General features: G+C 33.4%; 1 long non-coding RNA gene across 1 annotated transcript; it reads left to right on the top strand.

Moving 5' to 3' along the window:
• Window positions 1-8,106: 8,106 nt before the first annotated feature.
• LOC145691750 (uncharacterized) lies at window positions 8,107-20,162 on the top strand. The gene is made up of 3 exons (XR_014132530.1): window positions 8,107-8,206; window positions 11,489-11,671; window positions 19,751-20,162. It is a non-coding gene; the product is annotated as an uncharacterized LOC145691750 (long non-coding RNA).
• Window positions 20,163-20,599: the final 437 nt, after the last annotated feature.

Genomic DNA, 20,599 nt, shown 5'->3' with positions numbered 1-20,599 from the left:
CTACCTTTTGTGTGCCGATTTGTTTATGTAAAGTAGTGACCCTATTTGCTGCCTCATTTCAAATTTCATGTTCCTGTCGTATATGGAGTAAGAAAATTTTGTCTCAAAATGGGCTCCCTCGAACGGCGCAGAGCTTCTCTGGGGGGGGGGGGAATTCCCTCCTTCCCCCACAAGTTATGGCTGTGCCAATGGCGTAGCTTCAACTTGAAGAACATTTCGTGGTATTTTCCTGATTGAATAACGTCTATATAACTCGTTTTTGAGTTAAACAAGGAAATCTCGAGTAAGTCTTTAAGACACTCACACAAGTTGATTATATTTTCTTATTTATATTTTTATTTATATTTTGTTTATATTTGTTTGTTTTTGTTATATTTGAGTATCTGGTTTATATTTTTCCATGAAACGATTTTAGCTAGGTATTAGTTTAGGTGGAAGTTTAAATGGCGCGGTGGGTGAGTGGTTAGCGCATTCAACTTCTATTTGGTCGTTCCGGGTTCTATTCCCGGCCGCGCTGAGTCTTTTTCAACTTTTCCAGTTTCAATATCAATATCAATGCATACTCATTGTGATAAACAAGATCTTCTCTCCTCGTCAAAGAAGAAGATTTTGGAATGAGGAGAATTGGTGAAGGTCTCTCATTGGAGGCAATCATTTACAAACTTATTTCCAGTAGTTGTCCTAGATTTCATATTTTCAGCTACTTACAAGCATTTTCTGATTCATATGTGAGCAGTGTTTTTGTTCCTTTGAATATACAGTATATAATGAAAAAATATATTGCATACACAGAATGAACGGGGAACCCCGGCCACAAAATCCAAGAGCATTGGAAGTGCGTCGTTCTAGTAAAAGAAACACTCTGCTGTTCAGCCATAAACAAAGCGAATATCCTTAAAGGCGAAGAGCCGTAAAAGTATACTAAAGGCCCTAGGTACGAATCCGAGTGATGGTATTACCAAAGTAAGGTGCATAGAAAGCACGGGTACCACGCTGTGGATAAATCGGGTTTCAGCATCACGTTGTTTGTCCGCAGGACCACTACGGGAAAAGCGGGTTTCGGGCAATACGTTGTGAGCCTGCGGCCACAAGGGTACGAGTGGGGTGCGGCACCACGTTGTGTGAAGGACCACGGGCTCAAGTCCGAGCGGTAGAAGAGAGGGTGTCGGCACCACGGTTCGTGTAAATCGGGTTTCGGCACCACGTTGTGAGCCAGCGGCCTCAAGGGTGCGAACGGGTTTCGACACCACGTTTCGTGTAAATCGGGTTTCGGCACCACGTTGTGAGCCAGCGGCCACAAGTGTACGAGCGGGTTTCGCCACCACGTTGTGTGCATATGCTCCTGAGTCTTACCTGGTCTCAGGGCACAGCGCACATTGAACGTTCTTGTCTAGATGAGGTTTCCGTACCTGCAACCTAGAACGTATCTTCATTTTTAAGTTATTAGGGAGAGCATTTTGGGTGAATGAAAGGTACACAGTTTTCGAGGAGGAAATGTGCGAGTAGAAAGGAAACATTCATTCACAGCAAAGGCAATGTGTGAGGCTTTAATGCGAGTGCCTTTGTTTCTTAAAACGAATCTAATTTGAAATTTAATTCCCGATAAAATTTTGGGTTAGTGTTGGATTGGAAACAACACAGCCTAAAAGGAAACATTCAGATATGAGAGCAGAATGGAGAATATATGTATAGAAACTGCAACTGACTCGGATTTGTCAATAAATGAGTACTACTTACGGATTTGGTTCCATCCATTCCAGTTCGTAGTAGTCTGTATTAACACTCACACTAACACTTCACTAATACACAGTTTCTGAAGGTTGTTAAGTGACACTTGTCTTAGTCCGAAAAATGAGGTGGGAAGGTCTTTAGTCCATTAAGCATCTAAATTGCTTGGAGATTAGCTCTGGGCGGCGACCAATTAGGAATCTGGACTCCTGCATCGTAGACTGCTAGGCAACCATCTCTTCCTTCTTTTCTGTATGGACGAAGTTTTCGGTGATTTTCCCTCTTTTGGGAGGACCACGAGGGTGTCTCCTAAGGTTCTAAAATACCCTAAAAGTCTATGACAGTCCTTTTCTCATTTTAGGTATTTTCTTCTTCAGATTCGTATATGCTTGAATAACAAAATAAGAAAAATCGGAGTATCTCGCACACGGAGATGTTGCGAGTTTGAAATACCGAGGTAAAAAGCTTAGTGTTACAAGTTGTTGCTTCTATTTGTAAGTTCGCTCGGCGTTGTTCGAAGGATCTGGCGTCCCTATCTCAGCAAATCAATTGCTTGTGATGAGAACGTTCTCTTCAGTGTGTTTCCATCTTATGTCTGCAGTTTCATTGTGTGTTTTTTTTCTTTTCTGCTCTATCTGCATGTTTGCTTCCGGCTAATGTTGAACGATTGCAAGCTAATTGCATGAGACACGAAAATAAATCGTTTCTATGCAATGTAAAATTAAATTTAGAATAATCGCGTTTCTTGATTATTTCCTTTTTACTCTTTTCTGATTTATTTTGTTTTCCTTTTAGAAATTACAAATTAGATCTGTTTTACGGTATAGATATTTGCACCATAATGATACAAGATGGACTGACACACATTGACATTATACATGATATGGATAAACACGTAAAACACATTATTATAACTGAATCAGTGCTTTCCACAAAGAAAAAATATTAAATAAAATTGTTAATTTGTCCAGAGTGATGTGTTGAGTGAATTACGCGTATATTTTTGTGTTCCAGTCCAGTTATTAAGGTAAGTTAAATATTTATTATTATTTGTTATTATTTTAGTTGCAAACTCACAACATCTAGAAAAGCTGGTGTAACAGAGACAAACAAGAAAAAACCTCGGTCAAGATGGTAAATTGGTAACCACCGTGGTTTGAACCCCGGATCTTCCTATTGCGAAGCCAACGTTCTACCACTCAACCACGATTAATAAAACTTAATTTTCCCTGATTTACAGATTTCTGATGAAGACGCATTTTTTTTATGATATAGACAAACACAAACATCCATGTCCATTGCGAGCTTCGAAGCCCAAATCCTTTCGACGGCGATACAAAGAATTGGTTCGCTATACCGCCTGTTCGGCTTCATTATTTTTAGTTAACTTCAACGTTGAATTAAAAATATTCCTTAAGGTACTTTCGTATAGTACTGGACACGGGAGATACAAGGGTTTAGGAAGAAATCGGTCCTGGTCTTATTCAAGGTACCATCAGAGCATTTTCCTGGTGTGACACAGGGAAGCCAGGGAAACTTCAGTCAGGATGGTCGCCACAGTAATTTGAGGCCGTGACCTTGCTATTGAGAAAGCAACGTTTACCATTGAATCATTTTTTAAAACTTAATTTCCACTGATTTACTGATTTCTTATCAACACGCAATGTTGAACGATCACATAGACAAACAGAAACATCCACGCCCATTGAACCCGTGAAACTCTAACCCGTAAACCTTTGAACGGCGGCCCAGAACCTTAGTTCACTCAACCACCGTTTGGGGTTCATTATTTTCAGTTAAAATTGATTGGCAAAGTTCGGAATACGAGAAGGACAAGGTTTTAGGAAGAAATCTGCCATGGCCTTGTTCAAGGTAATCCCCCCTCCCGGAAAGCATAAAAGTACCTTCCCTTGTTCAAAATGTTCCATGGGTATACACGTAATGGCCCCACATGGATAGCATGGTCGCTCAGATTTTTGACTGGCAGTTGATATTGAGCTAAAGATGTCTACTGTATGGGTCAAATTTATTACATTTCGCACTTGGCTACCGACATCAGACGCGATATGTGTTTGTTTCATTTTTGTCTATTGGCGCTCTATTAGTAGTAATCTTCTTTTTCGTCACCGGAGAAACCGAAATATGTTCTCCGAAAGCGGAAGGGAAATTCTTTATTTTCCAATTGGTTTGTTTCTCTCTTTCAGTTTTCTGTCTGATGAAAAGAAAAACAACGTACTCCACTATTTTTGTAAAAATAGGTATTTTCAATAGAAAACCTGAACAGAAAGAATAGTTTTCGGAACTAACTCATCCCAGTCAAAATTTCTGTTTTCTACGTGTCTTTCCGCTAGTCTCTCACGATATCGTTTCTAGTCAGTGGAGAAGACACTGCGCGTTAAAACAACTGTCAGTTATAAAATTTGAGCGACTGTCCGATTGTGTATGCTTAATATTCTGTACCAAAATTCTTAAATTTCTCATTATTATTATTACTATTATTATTATTATTATTATTGTCGTTGTTAATAATAATAATAATAATAATAATAATAATATAAATGTGAATTTATTTAAGACCATGCTTGCTAATCTCCATGTAAAAATGCATATAAGAGATTATTCATGTCAAAAATAATTTTTGACACTGATAAAGATGACATTTTACAAAATTTCCTGATATATGGGACTGTCTTAAAATATTTTACAGAGGAACTATGATGACATTGTAATGGCAACGACACTAGTATTAAAAATCGGCAAATAATTTATTGATGTAACAAGTAACATTATGAAAATCTTTCCTCATAGGCTGTCAACACCAAGTAAGCAAGATGCCAAATAAGAAGCATAATGTCTGGCGTCATTTTACAAAACGAAGGACTCCAGAGATGTTGCATCCTGTAAATATTGCAATAAAGTTTACTCCTGCAATGCAACTCGCTTGAAGGACCACTTAACAGAATGCAGAATAGCACCAGTGCACCTGAAAGAACAAGCAGGGAAAACAGCCAGTCCAAACTTAGCTCAGAAACAACTTTTTGGCAATACTGCACAAATACCAAGAACCTCCAGACCAAGCCAAGAACGTGAAGTTTCGGAACTATCTGTTAGTGTTGCTTCAACTCATCAAAGTAGCCTATTTTCTTTCAGACAAATCAACAAATCAACCCAGAATCAGTGTCTTCTAAAGTGGTAATCCCCACATCAACAACCCCTACTAGTTCTTTTGAGGACAGTGACAGCCAAAGTCAAGTACCAGTACCACAAAATCGCAATCTATATAGGCAACCTACTGTTTCATCGTTTTGTGATAATATGTCTGCAGAGGAGCAAGACAAGCTGAACCACCTTTTTGCTCGTGCCGTTTATGCGTCAAATTCACCACTGAGCATAGCTGAAGATGTTTATTGGCTTGATTTTTTTAAAAGCTCTACGTCCTTCCTTTCATGTGCCTACAAGATATCTCTTATCAACACCACTTTTTGACTCCGAGTATTAGCGCGTTCAAGATGTTGTAACCGAGAAAATCAAACAAGCCGATTGTGTGACACTCATGTCAGATGGGTGAACCGACATTGAAGGAAACCCTTTAATAAACATTATGTATACTACAGCAGAACCTGCATTTTTAAAGGCAATTGAATCGAAAACTGAAAGCCACACAGCTGAGTATATTGGCGAAGTGTTTACAAACGAAATATTTCAAGAACCATCACATACCTCTTCAGACCCTGAAAGAAATACAACATACAAAGAAGATCAATCATAGTCAACAAATGCCTGTAAAAAGTCGCTGGTCGTCTACTGTTAGGTGTCTTGAAATTTTATTGGATCTTAAATTCTGTCTGCACGCTGCCATTGTTGATGACCGAGTGGTTCAGCATGGGGAAGTTCCTTTTGACGTCAGGAAAAACCTCTTGGATGATGGAAGTTTTCTGGGTTAAAGTGCAGAAGTTTCAAAACTAATAAAACCAATCACTACAGCCATTGAAAGATTGGAAAGTGACACACCAAGACTTTCTGAAGTTCCAACACTTTTCAAAAAATTAAAGATGCATTTCTCTGAAACTGTAAAATCTGCATTCTCAGAAACTGAACAAGATAAACTACACAAAAGCCTTCAGAAGAGAATTGATTTCTGCTCACACAATATCCAGTATGCTGCTCATGTTTTGGACCCTAAGTCCCATGGTAGCGACTTAATTGAAGAAACAGCGAATGAGAGCTATGGACCAGATTGTTTCAATCTGCGAGCCATTTGGCATTGACAGGAATCAAGTGATTGCAGATCTGGGATCATATTTGGCAAAGGATGAACTATGGAGCCGAGAACTTCTGTGGTCTGCTGCAGAAACAATGATCTCGATCATCTGGTGGAAAGGCCTCTGTGGTACACGTCCTTTATCAAAAATGGCTACAAAAATTGAGTACTCCTGCCACAGCAGCTGCTTTTGAGAGGAATTGGAAAAGATTTTCACTCAAAACCAAAAAAGAAACCGGCTTACCATGAAAAGGACTGCGAGGTTAATGTCAGTCGGGAAAAATCTTCGAATAGTAAATAAATAAATAAATAAAAAAATTAAAAAACCCAGCGAGCGTAAAGTATGTAAAGTCTGTTCCGGTAACTGCAGATCTTTAACCTGCTGTACCTAGCACTTCAAGGACAAGGCAGAAAGGATAAAGAGAACCCTGGTGCTGTATCAGATGTTTGAGTGCATTCAAAGGAAGAAGAAGCAGAACTTACCAGTGCATCCACTTCTGACTCGAATGACCGTGACCAATCAATTTCATGTCCTGTTTCACATATTTGAAGTGAAGGAGTACAAAGATAATGTAAGATTAAAAAGAGGCAAGAATGCAATTTTTGAATATATGATAGAAACAGGACATGAAATTGATTGGGAAGGAGCTATTATTCTTGAACAAGAAAGTAGAGAGCTTATAAGGAAATGGAAAGAAGCAAGAAGGATTAAAGAAAAAGGTGATACAGTGATGAATTGGAACTGTCGATTGATAATAAATGTGGAATGGGAAAGAATATTAGTAAGAGGAAAAAGAACAAAAAGAAAGAAGTACAATGAAAGTAATTGTTATAAGTGTTTCTAAATCAAATAATGGGACTGATTTGTGCATTTACAATTATCATAAGATTTTCTTTTCTTTTTAATGTAACTGTTTTTCGTTTGTATAGCCTATGTGTAATTACCCAAATGTAGTGTTGAAATTTAAGATTATATTCTAAAAGTTATATATTTTACTTAATAATAACTTCGTTTACCCAGATCTATTGAATTATTTATCTGATTTATCGGTCAAATTGTCATGTATTATTGTTTTGAGAACGTTAATTTTTACTGTTGCTTTTGTACAAAGAAGATAAAAGTTTCTAAATATTTTACATTTTGTATAAGATTATTTGATGAAGCAATAAGCTTCTGAAACATAACGCAACTTATTTTATTTTGGTTGTAGCTAATAAAGCCTTGGGAGTAAATTAAAATATATAAATTATGGATAAAAGGCTATTTAATGATTATATTCGAATTTTATGTTGTTAACTTTGTGTTATATGATGCAAACTTAGTGAATTATGATATGAAATTCAAGTGTGCTGCAAATTGTTTTATTATGCAAACTTTGTTTTGTGCATGTCAACTTTGCGTTTCATGATGTAAAATTCAAGGTTTATCTCGTAAACTATGTATTTTGTAATGGAAATTTCAAGTTTTGTGTTTTATTATGTAAAATTCAACTTTTCTGATGCAAACTTAGCAGTTTACTTCATAAAACACTAAATTTGCTAAGTTTTTCCTTTAACGTTTTTGCTTTATCTTTTATGATATAAACTTCTTTGATATGCAAGTCAAATTTAAGTTTTCGGTTGTCAGCATCATGTAAAATTAAAGGTTACTGCCGAAAACATACTGTTTTATGATATAAGCTTGGAATTTGAAATACATGCTTGTAACGCTCCGTAACTTCTTTTGAAAAAATGTAAAAATTATGTACTATTAGAAAGAGAGAGGAAAAAAAACAAAATAAATGTACTTCGATTTTTAATATAGCCATGCTATATACCAATATGTTTGTAATTTTACAGGGATTTTCTTAATGAACAATTTTAAAAAATGAGCCGAACGTTCGGAGAAATTTCGCGCGAACTTTTCAAGTTTGAACTTTTCATGAAATTTTCCAAAACTAGATCTCTCTATAAGCGCAATCTACTATTTATTAATTCTCATGATATCTTCGTTTTATTTGAATCTGATCACTGAGTTTCCTAAGGGTCAGTTAACTGACTTTCTACAAACCTGTTCAAGTATCAGATTGTCTTTTATAATAAACATTAACGTTGCTCTCTTCTTTTCATCTGTTTACAGCTTCAAGCAATTGACCGGAATGAAGTTATTGGTATGGCTCATTCTTTATTTAATTGGATTGTCTGCATCCAAATCGCCAAAATCATATTTACGGAAACGTGAGTGGTTTAACAATAGGCTTAATCGTACCACTTGTAACTTATTAACAATAGAGCAGTTGAAGGTTTTTTTTTTTCAAATTGTAACTAAAATTCAAGAATTCCCGATACATATTAAGAGCATTATTTACTAAAAATAATACATAATTTTCCTATTTTCTGCTTCTCTTTCATAAGTGAATCTAGCTAATAAAATGCAATTTACCATAATCACAGATAATGTTATTCAATAATAGAAAATATGAACCTGAAAAATTTACATTGTTGCCATCCATAGAAATTACAGTGTTCCTGAATAACATTTGGCATAAAATCTAAGTTAAAGCATCGACTGGAGGAACAAACTTAACTGTATTTGATTACGTATCATGTTTTGGTATCCTGTATTATACTTTTAAATAATAGCTGTATTTTGTTAGTAATAAAGAAAATACATGTAGTTTTAATGTACAATTATTAAAAGTAAATAATGGTGTTATTTAAAACTTAGTTCACAGGAAATCGTAGTTTTCATAAATTAACATAGTGAATTAGCAACATTGCTGATGTTTCAGTGCATCAAAATGTGTATTAAGGATCCGTCTACATTATGTGATTGCTAAAACCAACGAAAAAGAAACTTTGAAATTATCATGAACCAACTTTTAATTTCATCCACCTGACAATAGTGCTATTCATTTCTATGAAACTAGTTAAAGTAAAAGGTATACAAGAATTTTATCTAGCTATTCAAGACCTGGAAACGTACATTCGCAGTGCCATTGGGAACATTAACACTTCTAACCTTCGTGAAGTTGCAGTCAACCTGCTGAAACGAGTGAACCAGTGTTTGAATTCAAATAGGGGGTACTTTCTGCATCTGCTGTAGACCAGATAACTCATTTCTGATAGTAGCAGTGTTGCCGGATGGATGTAAATAAAAGTGTTATCATGATAATTTCAAAGATTGTTTTTTTTTTGTTTTCAGGAATTGCATAATGTAGACAGATCCTTAGCACATCTTTTGATGCACTGAAACATCAGCAATGCTGCCAATTCAGAATGTTAATTTATCAAAATTACAATTTCCCTAGTTCTCCCTTGCAGAAGCCTCATCCGATTAGTTATCTGTGGAAATGAAAAATTCGTTTTCCTGCTCCACAGTTTCCAAGCTACTCGAACTAAACAAACTGAAAATTAACGACAGAACATACATTCATACGAGTTATGAGTCAATTTACATGTTTTGCAAAAAATTGATTTACTCCTTCGGTTTCGTCTGGCAACACTGTGTGGTTCGTAGTGTAGTTCAATCATTGCTTCCTAGTTTAAAAATATACGCATGAACAAAGTTTTATTTTGGTATAACCATTATTTGTGTATCGTTTTAGGTTCAAAAGTTCTACTATCCCAAACTTCGGATTGCTTTGTAGGCCTATATTGGACACCCTGTAGCATAAATAGTTTTGTGATCATAGTTTCTAATTTACCCATCAGAAATAAACCTGAATTTGTCAAGTGTCCATTTCGGCCTTTAAGATGATCTTAAATCTGGCTCCATTCGTAATTAGAAGAGGTTGTTACATGTGATGCTAAAAGTTTTAAAGTCAACCAAGAACATAGCTGTAGTTGGTAGTTGTATAAGATGTGCGGAATATTGTTTCACGCGCTTATTTTAAACCAGGTAGGAAGCGCAGCATATAAGGTTAAGTGAATATTAATGAGTTGTTTTATTATTGATACATTACTATAATTTTCTGCTGTATACTGTACCTTTTTCCTTTCTTTAAAAAATGAGGTCCTTAAGAAAACATGTAAAATTCTCAAAGAATTATTTGAATTTTGCACAAGTTTCCAATCCCCTTGCCGTTAGTGTTTTTCGTCTGTACGAACCCAAACAATTGTGATTAATGTGTTAGCAGTTAAGAAATATTACTTGTAATTACTAGTCTTCCTATTATGTAGAAATTATCAGGAGATTACATTACTGGCACAAAGCTACCTTATTTTGGTAACAATAAAAATAAACTTTTCTCATTAAAAGTAGTAATTTCAAAAGAGTCAAAAGTATCGTTAGTTTAAAACCACTATATGAAGAAACTAGAGGTATCTGATATTGCAAAGTACATGGAAAATTATGCTCCTGTACTAAAAATTGTAGTGTTCTGTTTACATAAATATTCATACTCAAATTAAAAGCCTATAACTTCTGAATTGATATGCTGAAATTAGGTTTTAAATTTACACTAAAGAAAATTAAGAGTCTTACAGACAATATTGGTCAAACAGTGGAAGCAAATAATTTCGTCACTAATGGTTGAAGTGTATTTGCAAGTACGTCTAAACTTACAAACAAGATTTCGCTTATTTCTTACAAGAGACGATTCGAAACTACAATCAGCAAATAAGAAAACTAATATTGCTACTGGCTTCTTTCGCTCAATGATAGTATTTTTTTTGCATTTGTGTAATGTTTTAACAATTATAATGTCATCACGAATATACCAATCCAATATAATGAGCTTACACTACAAATGATGAAACTACATGCTCAATATTGTATTTTAGAAACTACTTAGAAAAACTTACTTTCTACATTTCACATTTTATACGAAGTAAATGTTATAGCTGAAGATTATATATTAGAAAGTCACAAAAGGTCCTCATAGAAAATAGATACCAAAACAGTTACTACACTATACACTAGATCTTCATTTAGCACAGGCCTTGTAACACTCACTCCGCTTGGTATTGTGGAACGCTGCAGTACACGACGACAAACTTATTGTTCCAGCAACTTAAAGTTTGATTGCAAATTAACCATAACGTACTCTCCCCCAGATCTTCAATTTTTCCCTAGAACTTCCCCAGTAACAACACAATTACTCGGACAGCTAAGAAGCTTTGTGTCTAGAAATTCGTATCGCTGTATCGCAAGTTGTTTCCGTATCAAAAGAATTAGTCACTGTAGTTATAAATTGAAAACTATTTAAGACAAACAACAGAGTAAGTAAAATGTATTCCTCTGAAATAACTCGAGAAACACGTTTGATTATATATTTTACAAAGATCTGTGCGAGGTGTTTCTTTCTGAATTTTCTGTTGATTACAGAAATCGCGAACTAACATAAAGAATAACAATCAATCTGGTTTACCTGATGAAAGATTAGGATATGTACAAAGAAAAATCAGCTACTATATAATAATAATAATAATAATAATAATAATAATAATAATAATAATAATAATAATAATAATAATAATAATAATAATAATAATATACTATGAAATCTCCATTTTCAGTCCAGCCATGTGAAGTTGTTTGTAAGGGGAAATTTAGTGGAAACTGCATGAAAGATTGCAATATGTGTTACTGTCATTCAGGAGAAATTAATTATTGTACCATGAAGGGGTGTTTGGATTTCAATCCGTTTGATTTACAAAGGAATTGAAAACTTTTTGCAGACGCATCAGACAAACAACAAAGTAAGTAAAATGTATTCATCCCAGATAACTCGAGAAACACATTTGAGTAATATATTTTACAAAGATCTGTGAGATGTGTGTTTTTCTGAATTTTGTGTTGTTTCCAGTAATAGATAAATAGCATGGAGAAATACAATCAATCTGGTTTTCCTGATAAAGGATTAGGATAAACCAGGTGAACATTCGCTTGCCGTTTATATAAATAATGTGCGTTTGGGAGAGTGTTTCGATAGCTATAATATACCACCGTATATATAACGTCATACAAGGTTTTTAAAACGAATTTTTTAATACATGGAATATTAGACTTTTTCAAAGTGCCTTACCTCGCTGTTCTGGACATTATTGTTTTCCATATTTATTCTCTAGAGCTTTAAGTTATCTATTGCTCATGCTTCTGTCAATATTTTCAGATACTGATAATAATAGTAATGATACTTTTCTGATCGTGTGATTAAATTAGGAATCACAAGCTTCGTTGGTTTCATAACGCATATATTATACCGAACAATTCCAAGTTGCCTCATACGTTATAGTTATAGCACCTTGGCAATATATAATTAAAAACAGATTTTTTTAGTTCCTTAGACCTGAACATATAATCCACTGAAATAAAAAAATCCTCATTTCCAAAACATAGTTCAGGTAAGAAATTGTTAATATATTCACTAATGAGAAGTTTAATGTATTAAATTATGTTATTTTTATAATCTCTAAAATAACACTTGCAGAACTGTTTTTAACCATAGTGCCTAAGCGTATGGAAGCTCATAATCGTTCTTCTATAACTTCTGCTGATCAAAAAAAAAAACACAGTTATATAAAAACACTAAATATAATATTTGTAATTAGCATGTTCGAAAACCGAATTTCATCTAAATCGGCTAAAATTGCTATGAAATGGCGTATCCCACATAAACTATAAGGCCTAAGTATAGTCGTAATCAGCATGTTCGGAAACCTCTATATACCGAGTTTTATAGAAATTGCTTCAATGGGCGTATCCCACATAAACTAATATAATATTCTAAATTTGTAATTTCAAAATAAGGGTTGCAAAAATGAAACAAGGTCTCTGCTTTATGCCCTTGGTAATAGTTGTTTAAAAAAGGCCATGGACATTTATAATCACTGCATGTAAGGGGTTGAAAGGTGGTTATAGTCCTTCTTACATAGAAGTTGTAAAAAGGATTCATAAAAAGTTAACTGTACCAGGTGAAATCTCTGTTGTGTTAGATAGACTTGGAAAATGTGTCATAATTTTATGTAGTTTCGGCTTTGTTAAATTTTGTGTTGAAAAATTATACTATAAAAGAGAACGAGTTTTACGGAAGTACTCAGTTTTCCGTAGATGGGCGATACAGTTACATGGTCGTAATCTCTGCTATGTTGCATAGGGGTTGAACAAAAAAGGCATTCTCTTTTATCAGCTCTACTTTGTTAAAATGCTTGTAGCTTTTCTTGTGTAATTTCTGCTATGTTATATAAGGGACAAAAAAGCGGTCGTAAAAGAGAACGAATACGCCTCCCGTAACAGAGAACAAATTTCCCATCTCCTCGGGGGACGATCACGTATCAGGCGGCACTTGAGCCGCCTTCATCAGTAGGGGCTGACGAAATGGGCGTATGTGCTCAGTGGCCTAGAACCAGTCTTTTTACATTACTTCGATGATAATTGTATTAGCTTTCTTATACATTAACTTCAAGTCTAGAGATGCCACTAGTTTTTGGATTTGGCTGTGTCATGAATGTTACCTTTGCTGTATCAGATTTAGTATAGATAATCAAGTATGCTCTTCAAGCTCCATAATACTCAAGTAATCAAGGACACTCAAGTTTCTTGGTGTATAATACTACGTGGAAACTATAAAATTAATCTCATAAATTTACAATATTTTAAAATGTTTTGAAATTTTCTACGTCATGCGCAAGGTATTTGCTTAATTATACTTCTTGCTAAATACCTATGAAAAGTTGTAGTGATTCCTGAGCAAACTGAATTTCTTTTTTCTTTCTTTTTTGCGAAATAAATTGATCAAATTTCTGAGTAAGAAGGACTGTGCAAGATAGAACAGATTTTGGCCATTTAAAGAGGGCTTAGTGGTGTCGAGGGGATTTTCACATGAATTGAATACTCATATTCATCAAGAAACTTCTTCCACGTACGCTAACATCACAAGAACAGAAAAATGAGTCGACGACATTTTTAACGAGAGAGTAACAAGGCGCCACCTCACCCCGATACCACAATATATTACATGATAGCACTAAAGGTAGAAATAAACAAGAAAAAACTGAATGTTTCAAAATAAATTGGAAGCAAAAGGCTATCTTAACCTCAAAACTAAGTTCTTAAGCTTTACCTAACACGAGGCTTGAAGCAAAAAATCGAGTAGGAGGGGCTGGGGACGAAAAGGAACGTTAGCTTCTATGTAGATTTATTAGCGTTGGCAACTCACTAGAAATACGGTTCACACTGCAGGATACAGGGTTGACAGTTTTTTCAATTCAGTTTTAGACATTACGTAATTATTACATTATCATTGGCAGCCCAGACTGTCGTAATTGAAGGGTTCAATGCGGGGGGGGGGCGGTCTGGCAGTTGCACACAGCTGATGGACACATAACCGTGGGACGTAAAACTCAAACAGCTGATGGACAACATGTGTAACAGCAAGAAACTTAGATGCATAATATATTACACTTAAAAAGTAACATTTTGTTGAAACGGCAAAATTCGTAAATATGAACTTCATAAGTTATCGAAAGGATTTATGTTGTGAAGGAATAATATTATTTTGTTTGGCAAAATACCAGAAATGCTATATCATTAATTATGTTAAACATTTGTCAGTATTTTTCAGAGACGCAATAAAAATAATGAATTTTCAATCTGATATTTTATTATATTGCACAAATAGAAAGATTCATTTAATAAATTAAACAGAAATGAAGCTTATAAACCATACTCATTTTGTGTCCTTATTTTATATTTTTGTATCACACCCGTCGTTAACGGAACGACTGACTAGGTATGAATATTCTATAGTCGGCTATAAAAGGTCGTGTTAGTGACTGATATCTACTCGTAACTTTAGACTTCCAGAAAAATTAAACTAAACTGAACTGAAATAAAATAAAACAATAAAAATAGCATTGGGCATCCTAGTTCCATCGAGATCTACAATTGGGTATTGAATGAAATATTTGGCACATTAAACGGCAATAAATCTTTCAAATCGTCACCGGTCATCCCCGTTTAGATAATATGTTTATATATATAAATACCATATGCTATTTAGTTGATAATTTTTGTCTTTTTTGAGCAAAGACATATTACTTTTAAAACATAGGAACACGTTATCACACCTTTATCTGTTATGTAAGACATTCCAATGATACAATGTAGAGTTAGGGTTTTCTCAGCTCTGTCTGGCCAGTCATAGTCCCTTTTAATCACTTGACAGGTCATTGTGTGGTGGCTGTCAATAACCTTTTACCTCTTTTCATTTGTATTGAATAATATTTTCATACTTCACACCTTAATATATCTTGAAGAAGACTAGTTGAAGTCTACTGCGATTCTCATCTAAATATGTGATGCACCACTTCATTAACCGTCGTTTAACCTCTAATCACATATAGTCTTTATTAACTGAAAATTATTTTCGTATCGGCTTAAATTCTATTACCATTATGGAAGTTTTATTGAAGAGCAAGTTAGTAGAATTTAATATAATTTATAATGCAACTAACCTTTGGAAAAATATAGTTTTGATATGATGGACTATCTGGCAGGTGGTAAACTTTCATAATTGAATTCTATTTTCGTAATGGCTAACATTCTCTCATTGTTATGAAGGAATTACTCAAGTTTAAGTTAATGAAATGTGGAAAATTTTAGTAAATCAATTTGTGTGAAGATCCATTTGTTTGGTATAATCAGTTTTTTATTTCCTAGTGAGAAATTTTAGTTAAGTAAGGATAATTAAAACAAAACTTGAATGAATAAAATAGCTAATACTGTATTGACTAAGTAGCAACTCGTGTTCGTTCCGTGCAATGTATCCAGATGTAATCTGTTGGAAACTTTCCACAAGTGGTTCATCATGTTAGATTATAGAAGACTAAAAATACTATATATGGTAACTATATAGGTCTAAATATGCACACTAGAAGACCTGGTAATAGAGATATAAAGTGGAACTTACTAAATGGGAGATTATACAGGAGTTCAGCATGCTTATTCTCCTGACTGTCGATCATTTCAATTACTTTGTTGCTGAGGTTAGTAATTTGAATAAGATTAAATGTAACCTGTCTTGACACATACGAATCCTTAGGAAAGTTTCAGTTCTATTTAAAGTACTGAAATTTTACTCTACACTCTATTGACACTGCAGTATATTTCAATGCAATTTTTTAATATTTCTGTATTTCAAGAAACAATGTCTCCAAGAAATGTTTTGTGCAGAAAGTGAACAGATCAGAGAGTGAAAGAACATCTTTAAAGATATCGTCGAGATAGACCACTGACTGTTCATTGTTCAGTTTCATTTGTCAAGTAATCAGACTACAACTCGATGAAAAATATTGACTAACTTGTCTGGGAAATCTTCCCTGAATGAGGCAAACGTCAATAATTTCAAAACTAATAATTAGATGAATGTGCTGCATTTGTTCTTTCAGTTCGTTGATCTCTGTCACATAATTCTTTGATATTTACTGTTATACTTACTACAGATTTATGTTTAGATATTATTTAGGAAGCAGGAGGTTTATTTTCGTAAACTTAATACCTTCCAGGATTTTCTCTTTTATCAGAAACAACTCACTCAGAATGTTGCCATTCATTACACATTTTAACTTCATTTATCTAAACGGTAATATAATACAAAATACTTCATTGCATACGTAACATTTCACAAATTAGAAACATAACATTTTAACAGTAAAATATTTGAACACATTTCACTAGCTCATAAAAAGTATAGAAAAAATAAAAAAGGCTGGATTGGTTAGTATACTTTTAAAGTAAAATACCCCTTATTGTCACAATATCCCAATGATCTTCATTCTTGTCAAAAGATTCGAATCAATGCAATTTATTTTAGTAAACATTATTTACGATGATAGTTCTTTCTTCTTTACGAAACTGTATGAGTCCTCATATTGGAGACTGATCGCAGTGATCTCTGTTCAGGCGGTAAAGAGGAAAGGTAAAGAGGAAAATGTTCTCAATCCATCAGTATTTGGGAAGAGCAACCTAAGAGATTTTACGTTTTTACATCAAACATTTCTTTTTTACCAAATCAGGTGTTGCCTGTAACAATGAATACTCATGTACTTTGCAGAATTTACCCCCTACTTTCATACGGGAAAAATTCTGCATCTGAATGTGTACAACCTTTTGGTTGATATTCATTTCTTAGCACCATCGTATGCTTGAACTGTGAGCATAAACATTGCAACATATTTAAAGATTAAAAGAGTCAAGAGTTTTTTCAGAACCTCACCATGACCATGGACTGTTTGATCATGAACGTGTTCGAAAAAGTGATATTTCTAAATGTTTATTTTCCTTATCATCATCATCATCATCATCATCATCATCATCATCATCAGTCATCATACACAAGTCACTTTCTTTAATTGAGAAGCTTCCATGCTCCGCTGTCTTCCGCTAACCTCTTTATCTTTAAGCATGAATGTTCTTTTTTCATATCGTCTATCAATTGTAGCATCCTTCGCTGATTCCTTTCTTTCCCGCCATTACTCTCTTCCAACACGTCCCTCATGATAGAGTTCCTTCTTAGCCAATGTCACAACCTGTCCCCTTTCCCTTCGCTATAATATCCAAAAATATTCCCAAAATTGGTTAAAATGTATGACTTCGAATTTAAATACTGTGCAGCTTTAAGATATTCTGATATAGGCGTATTGAACGGTATCAAAGTACTTCAAAATTTACTAAAATTCTTCGTTGTAAAAATCGAGCAGGTTGGCCTGAGTTAGTTCGACGTCACGTTTGCTGTGAACACATATGTTTAAGCAGGAGCAAAAAATCAGCTTACATTTTGGTGTTTGGTTATGAAACAAGGACTTCCACTTACTTGAATTAGAAAGAACACTGTAAATATAATTCGAGATAGAATCATTAGCCAAGACAGAGGAACACAGTAATAACATTTCCTGAAATCTCAGAAAAGGCAAAATTAATGTTCTGATAGACATCACAGACAAATGTAATTTCACTCATATTAGGATGTACTCATCCACGAACATTTTAGGAAGAAAAAATGCTGAAGTTCAAATTATACGTATTATGAAACTTCAAAAATAATTTGGAAACTAAATCATAAACTACATCGGGTTAAACTATCAGATTCTTTTAGAGCCCTGATCTAGGATACCTCTGTTCACCATCTCAAGCCGAAAGAGGAAGAAGGAAGTATAAAAGCAGCAAAACTGAAAAAACTTGAAATAACTCTACTAAATCATACGTCAAGTCAGTAAATAATAATAATAATAATAATAATAATAATAATAATAAAAATAAAATAAAATAATAATAATAATAATAATAATAATAATAATAATAATAATAATAATAATAATAATAATAATATATTTATTTTAGTGCCATGAACAGCCAGATAGCAAAAATACAGCACTTAGTCATAGAATTAAGGGTTATAACACACATCTTATATTCCTTTTAATATTAACAATACATTTGTTTCGACGATAGGAGATCATTGTCTATCTTATAATATATACATAATTTTATGACTTGTATCTTGTCTTGATAAACATAATTACTTCATTATTCATTAAAATAGATAGTCAATTTTCTTCAAATTGTCTTTGAAACAAGGATACAGTGAAACATACAGATATACTATATAAAATATACATACCTAATAAAATCTATACGTCTGTTCAATAAATACAATTATCCCGATAATATACTAAAAGAACATGTCAGTTTTCTTAAGATTATAGAATTTTTATTCATGGGAACAATTTCCGATGGTTTTATAAGATTATATGTTGGTACCATTATACCTATATTATGTAGGCAGTATTCGCTACTATATCTATTATCTAAAATTTTCTGAATAAAGTTTTCTCTGTCATTTTTCTTCTTACATTTAATTCTTGCAACCCCCAGTATTTGTTTCAGTAATCATTACTATGAGAGTAGTAATCTTTTTCCTTATTTCTACACAATAGCCTAATGAAACATTTTTGAACCGATTCAATTTTGCTACATAATGTTGTGGATATATTATTCCATATAATAGCACCAAATTCTAATCTGGCTCTTACAAGTACCTTAAATAGATAAACATATGTATTTGCATTTTTAAACTCAGGCAACTGTCTAAATACAATCCCTATAGTCTTTCGTGTTCTATGTAGTATGTCATTAATATGATAGTTGAATTTCATATTTATGTCAAATGTTATGCCTAAATCTTTAATCTTTTCAACTTTCTGCAGAGGTATTCCACTTATGACATATTTGTTAACATAGTATTGCGTCTTATTGATATATGAAATAAACTTAGTTTTATTATAGTTTATTTTCAGTAGATTGTTTTTACACCATATACTAATACTATCCAAGCCTTTTTGGAGTAAGTATTTACCGTATTCGTTATTCACTATTCTAAATAACTTCAAATCATCAGCATATAATAATATATTTGAGAATTTAACCTTTGCCATCAGGTCATTAATAAATAATGAAAAAAGAAGTGGTTCTAAAGGAGATCCCTGAGGTATACCATTCTTCATACATCCAGTACTGGAAGTTACATGACCAATTTTCACTCTATATTCTCTGTTTGATAAATAACTTTGGAACAATTGAATATACTGAGAAGATAGACCAACATTGGATAATTTACGAATTAGAAGTCAATGTTCTATAGAGTAGAAAGCCTTTGGCATTTCAATATATATAGTGTCAACCTGTAGTCTATTTTTAAGAGCTAAGTAAGTAAAATAATAATAATAATAATAATAATACTTATAATAATAATACTATAATAATATTTTTCTCTCTTGTAGGAATAATGAAAGCGACTAGTGAATTAACTTCGCCAGCAGTGCTACACGACGCTGCTTATTTTCTTGGGAGGAATACAAATGAATGGTCTCATTTTTGAACAATTTGGACTTTTAATCACAAAGGTCAAATCTAATGTTAACTATGAAGAAGCGGAATTCATACCGTAACAGTTACATTTAGACTTATCTGCTGTAAAATTGAGGAATGAATCATGTTCTGTCTCTGAGCAATTAATACGTAAAAGAGAAAAAACTCATAGCTGAAGTAAAAGATGTTATTTCTTATGACTTCGAAAGAGAGTGTAGCAATAGATCGAAGAGGACGATTTTAACCTATTATTAATATTATCTAATTTCAGCTGCTTAGATTTTCTTTATATGAGATTCAAAAATTAAAATTGATTATCACATGGGAGCCCAAAATAAATATTTAAATAATGAAATCCAGGAAATGAAACCAAGTAACTTCCAACTATTGCATCCAGTATTAAACTTTATATTAAGTGTCACAAATTTGGTAACAGTGATCCATCATAAAATTCTTAAACTTTTCTGTGCCATGGTCACAAATAAACGCTTTTAATAACTATGTTAAATTGGTAAATAATCGAACAACACATCAATCTTATCATTCAAGGTATTTTTCAAACAATGAAGTTAACGGTATCTTGATAAAACATGCTCTGGAACTTAATAAGAAGAAGCCTAACATCAAGGGCTTGATATTCAAATTAGTCTTGAACATATTTTACCATAACACAAAAGTATACCTAATCTTTTTTCACCCTTCTACGACTCATTTGGATATAAACATTAAAGCTCCAGTTTTACAAAGGAAAACGTTTTATA

Source organism: Thermobia domestica, chromosome 8, assembly GCF_964235325.1.
Source record: "Thermobia domestica chromosome 8, izTheDome1.hap1.1, whole genome shotgun sequence".
Classification (NCBI taxonomy): domain Eukaryota; kingdom Metazoa; phylum Arthropoda; class Insecta; order Zygentoma; family Lepismatidae; genus Thermobia; species Thermobia domestica.
Note: the sequence above shows the minus strand (reverse complement) of the source record. Positions and strands in the feature narration are given on the sequence as shown.